Here is a 19,978-nt window from a genome sequence, read left to right as displayed (position 1 = left end):
AGAAAGCTCCTCCATGAGCATTTTCAAGATAAGTGTAGGGAAATCTTGGGAAAGAGTTATGGAGAGGAGGGTGCATTAGAAATGCCTTGGATAGAAAGTTCTGCTATCCAGGAAGAGGTTAGGGCTTGTAACTGGAGCTGGGCAATGAGTGACTTATGATATAGAAGTTCAACCAGAGCCAGGCAAGTTGGGGTATAGATGTCTTCAGCAAATGAGAGAGTAAGGATGATGGAGCTTTTCAATGTAGGTGAGCCTGAGCAGGGTTTGTAGGCAGGAACAGGAGTCAGACATTTATCTAATTTATTAACAATATTTCTTCCAATAAGTTCAAGGCTCTCATCAAGGACTAAGTGTAGAGTTTATATCAAGCGATGCTCATGTGTGTGGAGAAACAGCTTTGTTCTTTAAAAAAGGAATAGATAGGGCTTTTTCAACACATCATTTTAAAAATTAAAAAGACTTACAGGATTTTTTAAATTAAAAAGATCATGTTTGGGCTGAGTTTTACCAGAGAAACTTCCTAAAAGGTGCTTTTTTGTTGTTTGTTTGTTAAGTTGGAAGGAGTGAATTAGAAACTAGAGTGAGATGTGTCCTGAAACATTAACTGTGGTGGTGATATTATCACACTTTTTCAATTCCGAGATAAAAACTACATGACAATGGAGTTATAGGTTGAAAGTACATATCGGCAATGTAAAGGTAAAAAATAATGTACAGGGATGTTATAGTTACTCCATTGTCCAGGAAATTTAGAATCAAGGTTAACCTTTGAAGAAATCCAAACCTGTTTATATGGGAATGCAGAGTTAAGGTTTCCAAACAATTTTAACTTTGCCCTGTAGTGACACCATGCAGCACACAGAATGATGATTAATGCATATTAGTGTTTGTGGTTCCCTGATTAGATTAAATTAATTTTAAAGAGACATTAGAGTATTGGTGGGGGAGAGGGTTCCCTCATGGGACTTATGAGGAGAGGTTGAGGGAACTAGGTTTGTTTAGTCTGCGAAAGAGATGAATGAGGGGGGATTTGATAGCAGCCTTTAACTATCTGAAAGGGGATTCCAGGGAGGATGGAGCTAGGCTGTTCTCAATGGTAGTAGATGACACAACAAGAAGCAATGGTCTCAAGTTGCAGTGTGGGAGGTCTAGGTTGGATATTAGGAAAACTTTTTCACTAGGAGGGTGGTGAAGCACTGGAATGGGTCACCTAGGGAGGTGGTGGAATCTCCATCTTTAGAGGTTTTTTAAGCTGCGGCTTGACAAAGCCCTGGCTAGGATGATTTATCGGAGGTTAGTCTTGCTTTGAGCAGGGGGTTGGACTAAATGACCTCCTGAGGTCCCTTCCAACTCTAATATTCTATGATTCTATGGTGTCACTACAAGGCAAGGTTAAGTTTGTATCTAGGTGGCTTTCGAGCCAATGGAACTAACAGTGCACAGGAAGGACAGAGTAGAACCTAATAGTAGTGAACATCTGGCACTCTCAGAGGTATGTGGGGAAAGCGGTTAGAAGAGTTTATTGCTTTTCACTAGAGGTGGTTGCTGAGGTTTTCATGTATGATCCATTACAGGGATGATGGGAATACTTGGCATAATGAAGGCAAAATAAGCCTCACAGACCACCAACCTAACACCCACACACTAAACCCAACAACCAAAATTAGACCAAAATATTACAGTCCATAGCAGACAACATTATTATGTGTGCGGGGAAGAGAATAGGAGGGATTGAAATTCACCAGTGCTCAAGGCCCCTGAAATGGCAGGGAATTGATTAGGAGATATACCTAGAAAATCCCAGCAAGTGACCCACACTCTATACTGCAGAGGAAGGCGAAACCCCCCAAGGCCACTGTCAATCTCACCTGGGGGGGAAATTCCTGCCCAACTCCACATATGGTGATCAGTTAGATTAGCATGTGAGCAAGAACCAGCCAGCCAAGCACCTGAGAGAGAGAATGCTCAGTGCCGGCTCAGAGCAGTGTCCACCCCAACCAGTGTCCAATCTGCACAGATACAGCGTCTGAGGCAGAGATCATAGTGGTCTTTGAAAAATCGGTAATGCACATTGTACCTGCATATGTAAATAACTTTTGTTTCTATCCTATTGCATTACTACAGAACATAAAAAATTCTGTATGCCCACTTTAAAAATACAGCCACCTAAAAACAAGACTTGCATAGCAATTTAGGGGATGGAGTATGAGAGAGAGAGCAGATAAAGTAGAAAAGGGGGCAGGTTGAGTCATATAATAACGGTAAAGGTGCAGGAAATCCAGATTCTTAAGAACCAAGAGTTAAGGCCCCTTTATGCTGCTCTGGTGATAAAAGGGGGCTGGAAACAGCTCCCCATCAGTGTACAGATCCTAACCTTGAGCACATGGATGTATTGGGGCATGGAGCGAGCAGGAGAGGGGGTGTGGCCAGAGCCCATTATGCTCTAGCTCAAGGGTTCTCAAATTGCGGGTCAGGACCCCACAGGGGGTCGCAAGGTTATTTCGGGAGCAGGGGGAGGTTGCAAGTTTTCAGCCTCTGCACATGCCGTGGCTGCGACTGTCAGCCCCTGTGCATGGCTGACTGCCAGAGCTCTTCAGAGCTGGGTGGACGGAGAGCAGCGGCTGCTGGCTGGGTGTGCTGAAGGCAACGCCACCCCCAGCAGCAGCGCAGAAGTAAGGGTGGCATAGCATGGGGGGGTTGTCACTTTTTTGGCAGGGTTATCTCAGCCTGAAATATTTTCAAAGGGGGTCCTGGGAAAAAAAGTTTGAGAACCCCTAGATGTTTTGTTTCCCTTGAGGCCCTGGCCCATAGTAAAGCAGTACAACACTCTAACTGCTGTGAGGAGTGGGCACTGGCCCCATAATGAAGTGGAGAAAGGTAGCTTTGCCTCCCTGCTTCATTCTTATGCCCAACATAGGGATGGAATAACTGACAATCACAACCTTAGCATTTCAGGCAAGGTCTATGCTACAAAGTGTCTACAAAGTATTCTACATAGCTATGTTGGTCAGAGGTGTGGAAAAACTACATCCCCTAGCAAACTTAGTTATGCCAGGAAACCTCCCAGTGTTGACACAGTTATGCTGACAGAAGAGAAGGTGTTACTATGCTGACAGAAAAAATCCTTTTGTCGACATATGCAGCCTCTACAATAAAGGATTCTGCTGGTATAATTATACCAGCAAAACATTTGTAATGTAGACAAGGCATCAGGAACATCATTAGTTTTGTATATGGTTTATGAAATCCAGTTATTTTGCATATTTTTTTAAAATCCCAATGTCGCCCAGTTTTGTTGTTTTGTTTAGTTTAATATGCTGTTCTCTCAAGAACTGTTGGCTCACTTTACCACTTCTCTACAAGTTCCTTCTGTCCCCAACAAGCACTAATGTGACAGCTGCTCTCTTGGCTGACAAAGCAAGGATTAAGCCAGGGACCTCCCAAGCTGAAAAGCATTAGGGGTTATAGCTTGATGTAAAGAGCTATAGCTCTGTAACTGGGGGCTGCAACAACTCATATCTTTTCTGGTTTGGCATGGAGGACCTGCATACTCTATGATACCTGACACACTGACAATTACACTTGCATGCTAGAGACCAATTAGGTGAACTGTTGTAGGGGTCCAGCATATTCTAAATGCACTATTTTTATCTGAGTCAATGACGAATGTATGAGGATAATTTAACATTAAGCCTGGGACCACTTACTTGTTGATATATTAATTAAGCTCTCTGTTATTTGAATTTTCATGATTCTAAGTTATCCAATATGGAAGACATAAGGAAGTTCTAGATAGTTGATTCAAGTATCGAAAATGGTTTCACTACCTTAATAAATGTTAACATTAGCAGTCCCTATCAAGATCCGGAGAATACAGTATACCTTTCAGTATAAGACACATTTACACCTCAGAATTATGAACACCAGAGTTACGTACTGACCAGTCAACCGCACACCTCATTTGGAATTGGCAGTACGCAATCAGGCAGCAGCAGAGACACTCCTCTCCACCCCAAAAAAGCTGCAGCAAATGCAGTACAGTGTGTTAAACAAACTACTAAAAAATTAAGGGAAAGTTATAAAAAAAGATTTGACAAAGTAAGGAAACTGTTTCTGTGCTTGTTTCATTTAAATTAAGATGGTTAAAAGCAACATTTTTCTTCTGCATAATGAAGTTTCAAAGCTGTATTAAGTCAATGTTCAGTTGTAAAATTTTGAAAGAACAGCCATAACATGTTGTTCAGAGTTACGAACATTTCGGAGTTACAAACAACCTCCATTCCTTAGGCGTTCATAACTCTGAGATTCTATTATATATCGGTATAACTGCATTCACACTAGGGTTTTTACCAGTATAATGATTTCGGTTTGGGGTATAAATTTTTTTTTTACCAAACCAGTTATACTGATAAAACTTTTAAGTGCACACCTGGCCTGAATTCCAAACAGTTTAAATGGAATTTAATTTATTTTAAAGTGTATTTTCAGAAGAATTATACTAATATGCTACCCTAAGATGCCCTAAGAATGTATATAACAAACTCTTATCTGCCATTGTAGTTACTGATATGTATGTTTAAAAGAAAATAAGCAGACTTCTAAATGTAAAAAGACTTTATTCCAGTTGTTTGCCCCCAATACACACACACAGCTATTGCTTAATATTATTGGCATTTAAATGGTCGCAGCAGAAGTTAACACTTCATTAAGATCAATAAGGTTGTGAGGGGTAGAACTCACAACTATGTTACAATTAATATTTGAATGGAGACAGTTTTCTGTAAATCAGAATGTGATATATGATGCCCACAAATTGATTATCAGCTTTTAGTAAGTGTCCTCTCCTCAGGATAATTGATTAGCCCATTACTATTTGTTTTGGAGAACTAATGCTTCTAGTTCATGTTTCATTAGTTGAGTGTATTGTCACTTCAGCTCTGTTGCAGGTCTAGGTGCGTGGAGTTACTGTAGAATTAGTCTGAGTTAGAAGTATCTCTCTCCTGCTTCTAGAACTTGAATGTAGCTCTTACTAAAATAATGGCTTTTTAAATTAACTAGCTAGCCTATGGATTCGCTAATATTTTTAATCTAAACACAAAGCGTCAGGGCGTTGATTATGTTTTGGGTGCCACCCACATGTGTAGCAGACAGGATTAAAAAAAATGAATTTCTTTAAAAAATAAAATCTTGGAATTTGCAGAAAACAGCAAACCTTGTAGAAACCTCCTAAAACCAAGCAATCCATTATCATCTTTTGCCCATAATTTTACAAGGTCTGTGTTTCTAGACTATTAATGTCATGATTATAAATTCAAATGGAGAAGTTCAGTATGATTAAATGCATTCATAGGTTGGCACCAATATATTAAGGTTCACTTTTTATCTTATAGGTTACAAATGATTTTTCATTTAACTATTTAATTCATTGTAAAGTGCCGAAGACTAATCTGCTACTGCTGTCATCCCAAAAATCTGCATTCTGTGAACAACTTGTGCTGTTGAACAAGCACCCACATTTCTTGTTTTTAAGAAATGTTTAATCCTTTTAAAAAAATTAATCTACATGAACTGATTGCTCATTGTTGTTCTCTGATTGTCAAGTTTGTTAACATGCTTGTGCAATAGTACCTGATTGCTACTGAACCCCATCAAAAATGAGAGATGCATTTCATGAGGCTGGTCTAAAAAACTAAATTTTAAATAAATAATTTTAAAGCAAAAGTAAATTATAAGGGTGTTGTTTCCCACAGGGCGGTCAATATTTATCTGGTTTAGAATGAGGGGGCATAAAGTAGTTAAAAACAAGGTTATAACCAAGCGTAGTGTGTAACAAGTACAACCAAACATTCTACAAAGTTAAAAGAACATTGTACATTCCTTACTTGGGATGGGTATTGAGTATACCCAGTTGCTCCAATGCTGTGGTAATGGGAGGTCCATACAAGTCTCCAGATATGTTGTCTGTCTAAGGAAGTAATTGGTTACAGTGAGAGAAATGGAAGAGACACTAATTCATTCTAAATTATTGTTTATTTGTAGGCATTTCCATGGTGCCCATCACCATAGCACCTTAAAACACTATTGACTTAATGGAGCTGTGCTAATTGAGACCAGCTGAAGCCCTTTAGATTTAATGAGACGAAATTTAGAAGTGCATCTATCCATGTCAGAGCTCTGCACTGACTTGTACACAAGTTGAATGGAAAACCTATTCCATATGATTTTTGTTCACCGTGCATGGGTATGCTGCCTGGTTTTTAAATGTCCCTTTTTCTCCCAGTCATGACACTGAAAATGTACAGGTGTAGATTCTGGTTTTCAGAGGTGCTGAGCCCTCGTGTCTTCCATTTGTGTCAGCTAGAGCACCTTTGAAAAGCAAGCTTGTAGGATCTTATACATGATAATAGCCATTGATTGGGAGTCTTAACATGCAACAACAACAAAAACATTTTGGACCTTTTTATTGGACTAATTAAGCCCCCTGAAACCCAAGTTTCCTGCAACAGAAGATCTGGCCTACTCTGTCCCATGGCTTCTCATTCTTCATCTCTCCTCAGCCACTGGCTGATCCTCTTTGTGGCTAGTGTCACTCTTTCACCTCCTCTTGGGCCAGCCAGATAGTTCCCTCTCAAGAGTCTCATTTTCAGCTGTATCTATCTTCCCTGATGCACTCTACCAAGAGACACTGAAAACTTTTCCTGCTTATAAACAGTGTTAGCAGAATGTGGAATCCAGGCCATCATTTAGTCTGTAGCTAGGATAAGGATTTAGGAAGTACCTAGAATGAAGTAATGCAGAACTGAGATACAAGCATTTCTTGGTGGTGTTTACTTATTTATTTTTGGAGAGTAGCTTTAAAGAACAAAATAAGCCTGTGAATATTAGACCAACATGGGCAGAGAATTCCCTACTGGCAGAACTAATTAAAATCCTTAAAGGTATTTTTTTTAAATAGTTTAAAGCAGGTATCACTGAGAGATCTTTTATTCAGCTACATCTGTTTTGCACATCAGTGTAAGGGACCATCACCTAGACAATTAAGCCTAGAGGTCATGGCTGGGCTGGCATCCACAAGTCAAGGACAACCATGAGATGTAGTCAGTGAGCAGGGATTGGAGTAATCACTAGAGTTGGGATCAATAAGCCAGGATCAGGGTCAGAGTCAGGCTGGGACTGGAGATCAGAAAGCAAGGTGTGGGCTGGAGTTGTAGCAGGCCAGAAGTCGGTGTGGTTGCCCAGTCAACTTTCTGGGGCACCCCCCAGGGTTAAATAAAGAGCATGGGGTCAATCAGAGGGCCACAGGGTACTGTCACTCTGGACCCATTAGGTGGTACATCCTGGCTGTAGCAGAGAGCAAGGCAAAGTGCTCCACCTATGTCTATAGGTGCTGGGGTCCCTGCTGGAGCCAGAGGGAGGGGAGCACTGAACTGCAGAAGGGAGCCACTCCTAGGTACCCAGGTGGAGCCCACAGGGCTACAGCATGCATGCAGTTTCTCTGCTGCAGCCACGGGAATGGGAGATCAGCGAGGACTCCTTCTGTCTGGCTGCAGTGGGTGGGGGGGCTTCTGGTGGAGAAACCGGGACCCACCATGCTGAGGAGGGGCAGGACTCTAAAAATCCATGCCTTCTGGTTTGGCCTGCACTTAGCAGACCCCCACCCATTAATTGCCAGGCCATGTGCTCCAGTGTGTAGTGACAATCAATCATCTGCACTAGTGCTTTGTCTGTGAGTATGTGACATACTGTAATTTTAGGTGTAAAACAGTGAAAGTAAAAATGAACACAGTAGCATCAAAATGTTTACTTTAAATATGTAGTGATTTGTAGTCCTTAATGGTGTATACGTCAATACATTTTTTATGAGTTGATAGACTGGTGGCCCTTCAGGGTTGTAAAAATGATATTTGTGGCCCTCGAGCCAAAACAGTTGGGAACCACTGCTCTAGCCCCACAAATTCTTACAATGAGTTTTCTGAATGAAAGAAACTTATCAAGGTTGATATAGATAAGGTCGCTTTTTGAGTTAAGTAAATAGAAAAAGCATGGATAAGATAAACAGCAACAAAGTGAAGAATAAAAACAGGCATGAGTGTAGAAATGTTTTCTGTTCCCCTGCTCTGCCTAATGGGAAAAGAGCTTCATTTGTTAAAACTTCATCTTCATTGCCAAAACATTTCTGTGGAATAACTAACTTGCATCAGCTCTACCACTGTAAAATCCTAGAGGAGACTAGACACTTCAGGTTTATTGTGAGGTAAACTAGGCAAGGTCACCCAAAGGTAGGGATATATTGCTTATCTCGCCTAGCTATCTCATGATAAAAACTATAGGGGCCTTGTATCAGAATTGTACAGCAGGATAGCTAATGCATGTTAGGCCTGGCCTACAGGATATGAAAAGTCCACACTCTTGAATGCCGTAACAATGCTAACCTAACCCCTGGTGTAGATGTAGCTAGGTTGATGGAAGGCTGTTTTGACATTCCTATCACAATGGAAAAATCACTTCTATCACTATAGGAAGTATCCACATTATAATGTACAGCAGCATAGCTACAGCACCATAGTTGTGCCACTGTAGAGCTCATAGTATAGATGTGGCGTTAGTCATCCCAGAATAAACACACACCTGTTTTGCAGTGAAAACATAGCTAAAGGCTAATCCTCAGTGTCGTGCTAGATATGTCTACACTGCAATAAAACAATGCATCTGGCCCCTGTCAGCTGACTCGCGGGGCTTGGGTTGCAGGGTTATAAAATTGCAGTGTAGAAGTTCAGGGTTGGGTTGGAGCCTGAGCTGTGGGATCCTCTTCCTTCACAGGGTCCCAGAGCTCAGGCTTCAGCCCAAGTTAAAATGTCTATACTGATATTTATATCCCCACAGACTGAGCCCCATGAGCCCAAGTCAGCTGACACGGGCCAGCCACAGGTGTTTTACTGCAGTGTAGACATATCTATAGGCTGTGTCTACGCTGAGGCCTTGCCTTTACCAGAAAACCACTGTTTTTTCCTTCTCAGTCAGTTGAAATGAAATCCAGCACCAAAAGCCCAAGTACTTGAGCTGATTGTCAAAGATTGAAGTTCACAGTGTTGTTGCAGCTATGTTGGTCCCAGGATATTAGAGATAAGGTGCGTGAGGTAAAATCTTTTATTGGATCATCGTCTGTTGGTGAAAAAGAAACTTATGAGCTTACGCCAAGACTTGAAGAAGAGCTCTGTGTAAGCTTGATCTAAAGCTTGTCTCTTGCACCAACAGAAGATGGTCCAGTAAAAGATATTATTTCACTCACCTTGTCTCTTGAAGGAGTTCAATAACTTTACAAGTAGAATATCTCTGTGTGCTCAGAATGGATAGAATTTTTTTCAAAACATAACAAACTTCCTACCCCAATAAAAGTAGGTGGAGTGACATTCTGCTCCACAGCTCTCAGCAGCTGGCTGTTGGTCTAACATAGGGCTTCTGATGTTGCTGACACCACTGGAACTAACTCATGTTAACTCCATTTGCAAAAACACTGTTGCTAAAGTTCCCTAGTGTAGCCAAGGACATATATTCACTTACAGTGGGAATAAGCTGCAGTAAAAGTAGGAGTCAGGGGTTCTGACTTTACCCTCTGTCAGTGAGATAAATAGCTTGGCAAGTTCTGCATCCAATAGGAAGAAGTGGGATAGAAAAGAGAAGAAGGTGATAATTCTCTTGGAATGCAGCAGTGATATCTGCTGCATTCTGAAGGTTACAAGACAGCATTCTAAAGTGAACAAAAGTCCACAGAGAACACATTGAAATAACTCATTTTCATTTAGGCCTTTATTCTGGGTAGTGATGGAACAATAGAAGCTCCAGACGTCACTGGATTAGACCCCTTATTATTACATGGATTTCTAACGCATCCATCACCACAGCATCTGGGAGCAGATAATGCATACTGCATGCCAGGCATATCCAATACTGCATCATGGCTCTCCATTTCTTCTTCAGGACTTCTTTAAAGGTTTTATTCTAAGATGAGTCATGGTGATCCTTATGGTTATGAAAACACCTTTACATAGAAATTATTCTTGAACCTTGTTGTGAGTGTCTCCAGCAGAAACAAGAATAATCAAAGCTACTGATGTACAGTAGATGCCAATTGCTTCATTTTCAATTGAATCAAGCCTCTTGATTGTTATTTCTTGATCAAACCGATTTGGCTTTGTCTACATACAACACTTGCACCAGTTTAATTTAACTGTTTTTTGGGAGCTCTTTGTCTTCATTGCAAACTGATATGTAACTACGGTTGAGCTATTGTGCTGGTTACAGTTGAGCAAGTTGATGGAAATGCAAGGGTTCGCAGTTCAGCAGCTTTGAAACAGATGGTTAGTCATTTGATTACTTCTGTGTTTCATTTTTAAACAGGAGTTCCTCTATTTAAATACCCACTGTCCTTTCAATAGTAATATAAAAATTGCTTAAGGATATTTTATTAACTTCTCAGTTGTTTTAAAACATTTCCATCAATAAATTACTCAGTTTAGCTAAACCAATTTAACTTTGGTCTAAACCCGTTTTAGGGCATCAACATTAGGGGTTTGCACCGGTTTAGATTTTTTTAAACTGATGCAACTTGTCTATTACACACAAGGCCTAAAAATTCATTCCTGAAATGTGAACTACAAAATGTATTGACTGATCAGACACACAGGTCCACCTGTGCAGTTCCAATTGCAGGACTGGAGCCTAAGTTTCCTGATCCTGAAAAGTTATATTTTCCTTAATATACATACTATAAAAATAGTTATTTTATCTTTAGTGAATTTAATAAACATGCTCAGATATTATTATGTTGATGGAGTCCATATAAATACTTTAGAAACACACAGTATCAATCAGGAAAACTTTTCAACTGTCAAGTGCTTTAGAAAACTGTTCTGACTCTGAGATTGTTATATTTGTGTTTCAGTTTTGTCTTACATGGTACATTATGAAAGGGTTTCCTCTTTTTTATTTATTTTTTATGTAAAGTGAAACTTGGTAATACTTCACAGTATGAAATTACCCATCTGCAAAAACTGACAGAAATAACCTGAAGCTAGTTAACTATAACTGTATATGGAAGAACAGCCTGTGACCTTAACTGAATTGGCAAATGAAGGAGAAGGCCAATGGTCAGAAATTAAACAAAAGAGATCTTTGTTTAATGGAATCCAGGCCTGAGAGAGGCATTTTTCTACATGGGGAAATTTACTGGCATAGTTATACTACAAGAGTTTTACCAGTATAACTCCCCATGTGGGTACTCTAAAACCAGTACCATAACTTTTGTGACTTGAGTCCCAATCTCGTTCTCACTGTCTGTAGTCAGTGAAAGCTGTTCCAATGACTTTAGTGGGAAGAGGACTGAACGCTTGTGTCTGTTTTAACTAGTAATTTGTTTTCAGGTGTTTTCTTTTTTTGAACACCCTAACGTGTGTGAGGCTCCGCCCAAGAAAAGCAAAGGTATTGTTCTTGCCCCATCTACCACATGGGGCTCTGATGCTGTTTGGGGTAGCTGTGAACTACTGCAATACAGCAAGCGTGGTTCATAAACAGACAAGGGTGGGAGTAAGGGGACAAGAATGACAACAGAACCTGCAGTTACTCATAAAGGCACATGTACACTTTAAAAATTCTTTCATTTCCCTTCCCCTCAATTCTCATAGGATTTGTAGCCACAGTAAGAAAATCTAAAGACTATTTGCCACTGTAGGCTGGCAACACGGCCCAGCAGGGGCATTGCAACACTTCCTCGGGCCCAGGCTCCAAGCAAGGCCACAGCGCCTTGCTCTACAGGAAAAAGCTAGCAGGTTATGAGTCTCTAGCCCCAGGAGGGGCAGGCTGTCAACACAGTCTATTGCCCCCGGCCCTCAGGCAGCATCTAAGTAGTCTTTAGCCACCGGCCCTCAGGTAGGTGGGGCTGTTAAAGCTCGGTATCCTCTGGCAGGCAGGTTTGGAGGAGCCAAGCACTCCCAGGCTGGCTAGGGAAGGGTGGAGGGGGACGCAGGACCACCTGGCTCCACTGCATCCCAGCCCAGAGCCGTATCAGTGGCAAAGAGATTCTGCCACTGGGTCAGCGGGGCCCAGCCGCAACACGCTGACTCTGGTGTGACCACAGATTCAGCCAAACTATAGTCCGCTGCCCCTGGGCTACTTCCTCCCACCCTGAACCCGGGTACCTGGAGCCAGGGGCCTTCCTCCGAGTCACTGGGGTAGACAGCTAGCGGGAGTCCCACTAGTCCCTCATCATCAGTTGGTGGCAGGTCCAGGAACTCCTTAGGGCCATCAGCAGATGGCAGCTCCTCTGGGTCACAGGGTCCCGGTGGATCCTCTGGCACACTGGGCTCAGTCAGCTCCAGTGGGGCCCTGGCAACGGTCAATTCCTCTAGGTCAGGGCCAGCCTCCGGGGGTTTCTCCCAGTCAGTGGTAGCTCTTCCCAGCTACTAGGGCCCAGTGGCCCTTCCCAGTCACTAGGAGCCAGCGTCCTGGGCAGGCCGTGGAGGTGCCGGTTGGCGGGGTGTTTGCTCTGCACAACCACAGGGTCTGAGTCAGGCCCAGACCACAGCCTCAGGGAAAGCACATCCTTCTCCAGCAGCAGCTTCCCCCTGACTGACCTGCTAGGACGGACTTTTGTATTTCCCCTTCCTGTCCTGGCCCTGCCCCTCTGCTCCCAGGATATTTGACCTGCAGGGTCCTGATCTGCCCAGCAGGGGCGTCGGGACCCTTCCTCGGGCCCAGGCTCCGGGGCAGGCCACAGGGTCTTGCTACAGCCACCTTCACATTATTAGAATTTGCCACGGGGGGCAGAGCACTGCTGATTCATGGATAATACACAAATGTGCAATTTATCCATTTGTTTTCCTTTAACTACTATGATACTAATAGCTAGAATTAAACACACTGCAGCCAGCTGGTCCTAATGAGACGCCATCATTAACTGATGTGTCAGAAGGCAACAACTGCCTCTTTCCCCACGCACCACACACCCTAGTGAGTATACCTATTTATAATTATCAGTGAATAATCTCAGAACAGCTGCATTAGGTCTTTTTTCATTGATGTGAGATGCAGTGTCCATTAGTGGAGATGCACATTTCAACAAACATGACCACCTCCCATCCTTCAGGGTGTTAACAGTAATAATTACACCTAGCCCTTGTATAGCAATTTTCATCAGTAGAGCTCAAAGGATTATCCCCATTTTACAGATGGGGAAACTGAGGCAAAGGGCGGTGAAATGACTTCCCCAAAATCACCAATGAGGCCAGTGAAGTTGGGAATAGAACCCAAATCTCCTGAGCGGGACCCAGGGACTTCTTGGTGCTAGCTGGCAGAGGGGGTGCATAGTGTTTTACAGGGATCCTCTGGGTCAAATATATGCTTAGCAGTTCACCAAAGGGTGACACGTGAGGTCTCTGACAAGAGCCAGTAGCCCACTGGTCATCATAATCATTGTGAAATGTATGTACAACAGATAATATTTAAGAAGATATGTATCTATACAGAAAATTATGTTCTTCAGGTCTTGAAACTAAGGCAGGTCACCAAGAGGTGACCAGCAGGCATGAGGACTGTTGAACGCTGTTTGTCTGGAGAGACTTGGAAAGTATCATGTCCTGGAAGGCAGGGGCGCATGCAGAAATTTAACTTTAACCTCTTTTTGGGGGGGGCATGTTGTGTTGCCCTTGCCCCCAGCCTGGCAGGAGCTCACTCTCCCTGCAGCCCGCCCCAGCCCTGGGAGGAGCTCACTCTTGCTTCCCGCTGCCCTGGCCTCGGGGTAGAAGCTCACTCTCCTTCCCTCTGCCTGGCCCGGCAGGAGCTTGCTCTCCCCAGCCTTACCCCCTCCCCCCCCCCATCATGGCCTCCAGGTCAAAGGAGTTCTGTGCCCCCAACGATTATTGGCGAGAGTCGTGCCCCTGCTTGTCCCCCCCGTTGTGCATGCTCCTGCTGGAAGGGGAAATCACTTAGTGACCTGGCCAGAGGGGCAAGTCACAAAAAGGAAGCAGCAGCTCCTAGAGTGACAGGGGCTGCAGACCTAGAGAGAGACAGAATGCAACAGCTGAAAAGGAGCGTTGATCAGGCAGAGCTAATGCCCAGAACATCCAGGAGGGGGTGCCATTGAGAGGTGAGTAGAGCGCCCTGTGACAGGCGCCCGTAGGCACAGGTCCCTCTTGATGTACAAAGACTTAGTATAATGATTTTTGCTGAAAGACATGAGGGCAAGTAGAAATCTGGCCACATGGGCTTGGAAGAACATGGGTACTTCTGGAAACGGGGAGCTTGTGGCTGCAGGCACTAGGAGACCCTTATAAAGACACATTATATAACTTGTCTTCCAGAAGGTTTATATATAGGAGACTATGTAGCTTCACCAAATGTATTCGTTCCCCCAGTCTACCGTCTCTTTCGCTCGCGTGCCTTAAGCTGTTCTAGAGCAAAGATGTAGAGGTGGTTTGGGGCATGGCCATAAATATAGTTTCTTGCACTGAGCTGAATTTCTGCCAGTGAGTTGTACACAGAGGCTTGGCCTCTTCCCACACCAGTGTGGTTTCTTCCTTTTGCCTTTAATACAGTCAGTGTCAGAATCCAAAAGTCAACCTAAACAAAACGAAACACAGAAAATATTGGCAGGGAAACTCCTGATTATATTTACCCTGTTTTTAAGCTCTGGTTATGCCTTGGAACTCACAGTGAGGTGTTTGCACAGAGTGGAATGGTCTTACCCAACTTCCAAGCAGTTAGGAAAGACTGAAGTCCAGGAGTGGAAGCCCAACCCTTTAAGGTACTGAATGCCCTCAGTTCCCACGGATATCAGTGAAGAAGAACTGCAATGGGAACTGAGGGTATTTTGCACTAGGCATCTCCAAAAGTTCTGGAGCCACTGCTGGTCATCCCAGATTTGCAGCACAATATGGTCTCACCACTTGGTGTTCATTGTATGAGCCCAAAACTGCTGTTCTACCATATAGTTTCTCAGTGTTACCTGTAGCAGCTGGGCAGCTTCAATCACTGTGACTGTCATCTTGAGTTATCCCATTGCATGTCCAGGTGTTGTTGTGATTCCAGAAACACAAAAGAATGACTTGCCTTGTCCTTAAAATGGTCAAGATAGTTGTGATCTGTTCAGCACTCAGGGTTTTGGGGGCAATAATGAAAAATGGTGTTGAAAAAGAGTAGATTGTGGGATGGAACAGAGGGATTTGTGAGAATTTGACCCCAGACTACTACAATTTCCTGAGAGGAGTGATGGTATTCCACAATACAAGGCAGTTGCCCCACAATACATTGCAAAAAATTCTCACAAGGTAATGTCAGTGAACAATGGGATGCCTACCCACAGTACGTGCCACATGTTTTACTGATACCAGTTTGGAATTGGAAATCCCCAGTAGGTGCTATTGTGATGGAAGCTTGTAGAGTAGTGTTGCAAGGATGTGTGGGAGTTCTGACCATTATGCCAGGTGTGCGTTTAGTTCTATGAAGAGGGTCTATAAAGCGCAGGTAAATTAGAATGGATGAGGAGCAGTTGAGAACTGTTTGGAGAGAAAAAGGAGTCTCAGGGCCTGATTCCCCAGTTGGTTGCATCAGTTTTATACTGTTATAGCTTAACTGAAATCATTGGAGTTACACTGATGTAAAACTGGTGTAAGCAAGTGGAGGACTCAGTATCTGGTAGAGAGCACGAGGCTTTATCACTTTTAGAGTATCTTTATTTCTGATTTTGTGTTAATTATGTATGTTTGAGTCTTTTGGACTATTAGTGACATTTGTTTGCCAAAGAAAGGAAATACTGAGGCAAGGCTGGTGAGTCATCAGCAGGGAATTTTAAAAATCACTTCACATGTGAAGTAAATTATTGCACTTGATTATAATGGTTATTTATTGAGTGCCAATCCCAGAGCTCATGGCTGCACAAAAGGGACAGGCCCTGCCAAAAGGATGTTGCTATATTTGAAATTTGGCATTGTACTCTTTAAAATGAGCTGCTCACAGCTACTCAGGCCTGGTCTACACTGTCCGCAGATTTCGGCAGCAGTCGACGGGAGATACCCAAGCTACGTACAGTAACTTGCATATCTCCCATCGACTTCCTAACATCTACTTACCACGGCGTCTCCACTACGCTGTGCCAACAGGAAATGCCCTCCCATCGACGCAGCACTACACTACTTGCCGGGGTGGATTTACAGAGTTGACTTCCGGGTTCGATTGAGTGAGTCTTTACTGCTGGTAGTAGACATAGCCTCAGGCTTGGTCAGCACTACAGACTTACTTCGGTATAACTATGTCGCTCAGGGGTGTGAAAAATCCACACCCCAGAGCTATGTAATTGTACCAACCTTAACCCCCCATGTAGACAATACTATGTCAGCGGGAGTGCTTCTCCCACCCACATAGCTAGTGCTTCTTGTGGAGGTGGATTTATTAAGCCAGACGTGCTACAGTGGCACAGCTGTGCCAATGTGAATTTGTAGCGTAGACATGCCCTAAGAAGTTGTACCTCTTGAAACACCCTGAGATGTTAATTTAATCAATTTACACATTGCACAAGAAATAGTTTCCCATCTGCTAACAGCTGACACTACAGAAGCAAAATATTTTTACAGCTTATTTATACAATCAAATGCTGTGCTGAGACAGTTTTCTCAAATATTTTTGTCTTTTCTTTTAAGAATAGAATTTGTTACTTAACTATGCAAACTAAGCAGCTGTATCACCATCCTACAAAATGCATGAAATACAAAAGCATGCACTAAATATTTAAAGATGTGTATAACAATATACATATTGGACTGAATTTTTGCTCTTTTACAATGAAATAAATGTAGAGTAACTTCATCTAAATCAAGTGTTTCTTTAGATTTATACTGGTGTAAATAAAAGAAGAATTTTGTCCAATAAGTTATTATTCTTATGTAAAAATAGGAATAAAAACACCCTCACACGTTCCTTATTATTTAATATTTGTATTGGATAGCCCCCCCCTCAGGAACTGGGGTCCCATTGTGCTAGGCACTCTACACATGTATAATGAAAAGACAGTCCCTGCCCCAAAGAACTTACAGTCTAACTATATGATGAGACAACAGGTTACAAGAGACAGAGATCACAAAATGATAGTGAGACAGTTCTGATCAATGGTTATACCTTCAGCATAGATAACAGTGCACCTAGCACTTCACTGTTAACTTTTCCTTATATGTTTAAGTTTAATCTTAATGCTACATAATGATCTAGTTTTTCCACCATTTATAGACTTTTTTCCCTATGACACTGAGGCCCGGTCTATACTTACGTGATGATTCGGCGGCAGTCGACAGGAGTTACGCAAGCTACACAGAGTAGCTTGCGTAACTCCCATCAACTGCTGTGCTTCCGTTCAGCGCGGTGTCTTCACTGCACTGCACTGACGGGAACTGCGTTCCTGTCGATGCAGTGCTACGCCACTTGAGGGGGTGGTTTTACTGTGTCGACTTCTGGTGACTTCTGGATCGATTGAGCAGGTCTTCACTGACTGCTCAATTGATCCAGATAGGTCAATCTGACGGTGGCAACTTTGCCACCGTCAATGTAGACGTACCCTTAAAAATAGGTTCCAAGTCAGGTTAAAATTCACCAGCTTATCTTCCATCCCAAATATAGACTTTGCAAATGAGATAGCTATTGAGCGATGTCAAGAATTCTACTATAAGTAAGTTTATCCCTAGTCTTCCAATGCCACAGAACTATCCATTCAACAATCAGGCTATCATTAGGCCTTGTCTTTATTACAGTTTGCATTGGCTTAATCTTTTTTAAAATCTGTTTATGTAGTTAAATTGGTGCAACTTACTGTGTGGACATTCTTAACTTGATTGAAACATGGCTTGTGTCAATTTAGCTTAATAGATTCCTCACTAACCTGATTTAGATTAAATCACATTTAGCTTAAGGTAAAAATACACTTTTAGTTAAACCAATGCCACTTGGAATATTGACTATGCCTTAATGATGCTTTATAAATCCCTTTAATTCTCCCAAATTTACAACAAAATACAAAGAGCTTCAAATCAAGGGCCTAGTTTTGCAACTTTTTTCACACGAGTTATCATTAATCATGCAAGCACTGATCCATTGTCTTCAATGAAACTACAGTCTGAGGATGACTTGTGTGAGTAAAAGTTACATGGTCAGGCACACATTTTATTTCTTAACAATTATTATTGTTGACATCTTGGATCAAATACATGCAACCTCTCTTTTTCTATAAAATGCATTTGCTGTCCTGGATAACATGCAAGCAGTTCTAACATTCACATTTCTAAATCCAAGTTTATATATGTGATTAGGATTCAGTAGAACCTATTGAAAATTCTGAATTTTTTTTTTGTAATGTCATCTGCATTGCTGAAGGTAAGCTCGCTTCCAAGATTTTACCTCACCTTTAATCTGTTCTCTAGGAACTTAAATTGTTTTCACATATTTCATGTCAATTGTTATTTTAGCAGTTTCTTAAATATAATATTTGTCTGTCTTGATGATCTGATTTTCTTAAATGGGCATATGCTGAAGTTTAGGAAAAATTATACACATTTAATAAACAGTCCCTTAAGATAATGTCAGTGCACATTACCATTTCATTTTGCTCTATTTTCTAATTCCTTTAAGTTCATAAGAGCTTTAGCCCCTGATCAGGAAACCATTCCAATTCAGGAAAGGTGCTTAGATGTAACCCTTCCACCAGGCAGAGCCAACAGCAGCAAAAGACCAGGTTCTATATCTTGGGGTTCCTGTCAATGATACAACACCAAATCGGCTCAAGCCCCCATCCAGTCATCTGGGAAATCACACACTATCCCTGAGTGCCCCCAAAGGGCAATACTTCCCCTCTCGCAAGCACAGAGTCTGAGTGTAGAAAGTAAACCTTTTAATAACAGGAAGTAACACAGCACTGGTTTGGGAAAACAGTGCAAACAGAATTCATTAACACAATGAGCTTAACTCACCCCGTCTCAGAGTACATGGGGCATATCCTTCGCCTCTCCCTTCTTGCTTTCCCCTGCCCTGCTGACAGTTATAGTTGCACTGCCTCCCACTCAATTGTAGGGAGGGAACCCACCAGTCCCTCTGCTGGCTCCTACCACGGGCCAGGCTGGTTCCCTCTGCTCCATCTGCTAGCATCCAACTGCTGCAGGCTGCCGCCACCTGCAGGCCCCCTCCTTTGCTAGCTCCTGCTGCAGGCTCTGACTGCTGCTGGCTCCCACCACCTCCAGGACTCACCATGTCCCTGCTGCTGGCTCCTTTCAGTTTCTCCAGGTTTCCCACTTCCTTTAGTGATTTCAGCTATCAATCTTGCAAGAACCTTCTACTGACACAGGAGCAATGTCCCTGCTTTTATTTAACCAAACAAAAGACTCCAAAAGGAATAATTAATTCTACCTTTTAACAAGGGGAGAAGATAGTCAATCCATACCTGAGAATAGCCTTTTGTCAGGACTAGAACAGCCCCAGCAAAGTGGTGACCCCCTTCCAGCTTTTTTTTTTTTTTTTTTTTTTTTTTTTTTTTATTGTACAGTTGCTGGCATCCAAATGCCTCTTTGCTGCATTCTGTTCAGATGAGAGTGAATCTTTTGTCAAAACAGACTAAGCACGGTTCTGGTGCCGTTTGTTTATACAATAGGGAGACAACATTTCATTACCCCGGCAGTTAACACTCCAGTGATTTGTAACCCAATTCCAGCCAAAACTGACTCTTTCCCATCATGCTGCTCAACACCTAGGTGGGCGTATGCAGATACAGAGCCCATGCAAATAAAGTGTCCCCCCCCCCCTTCTACTGACTGAGCAAGGGGAGGGCCACTCAGACTCTATTTACATAAGCATATGCTTAACTTTAAGCACCTTGCCTACCTACTTTGTCAGCTTATCTATACATAAAAGGTGTTGCGTTAGCTATGCCAGTATAATTAAAGTGGTACAGCCC

At 42.5% G+C, this 19,978-nt stretch overlaps 1 protein-coding gene across 1 annotated transcript in view; it reads right to left on the bottom strand.

Annotated features, from left to right (window-relative positions):
* The window catches only part of RUBCNL (rubicon like autophagy enhancer), a 59,829-nt gene extending 40,293 nt beyond the window's left edge, over nucleotides 1-19,536 (bottom strand). The window contains exons 1-2 of the mRNA XM_067563128.1: nucleotides 19,469-19,536; nucleotides 5,883-5,965 (exon numbers count right to left, since the gene is read on the bottom strand). The gene's annotated coding sequence lies outside the window, so the exon portion shown is untranslated. The remainder of the gene's footprint in view (nucleotides 1-5,882; nucleotides 5,966-19,468) is intronic.
* Nucleotides 19,537-19,978: the final 442 nt, after the last annotated feature.

Source organism: Emydura macquarii, unplaced genomic scaffold, assembly GCF_026122565.2.
Source record: "Emydura macquarii macquarii isolate MOO-44397 ecotype Brisbane River unplaced genomic scaffold, CSIRO-AGI_Emac_v2 contig_2473, whole genome shotgun sequence".
NCBI classification, from domain to species: domain Eukaryota; kingdom Metazoa; phylum Chordata; order Testudines; family Chelidae; genus Emydura; species Emydura macquarii.
The sequence above is the reverse complement of the archived record's forward strand: the minus strand, read 5'-3'. Positions and strand labels throughout refer to the sequence as shown.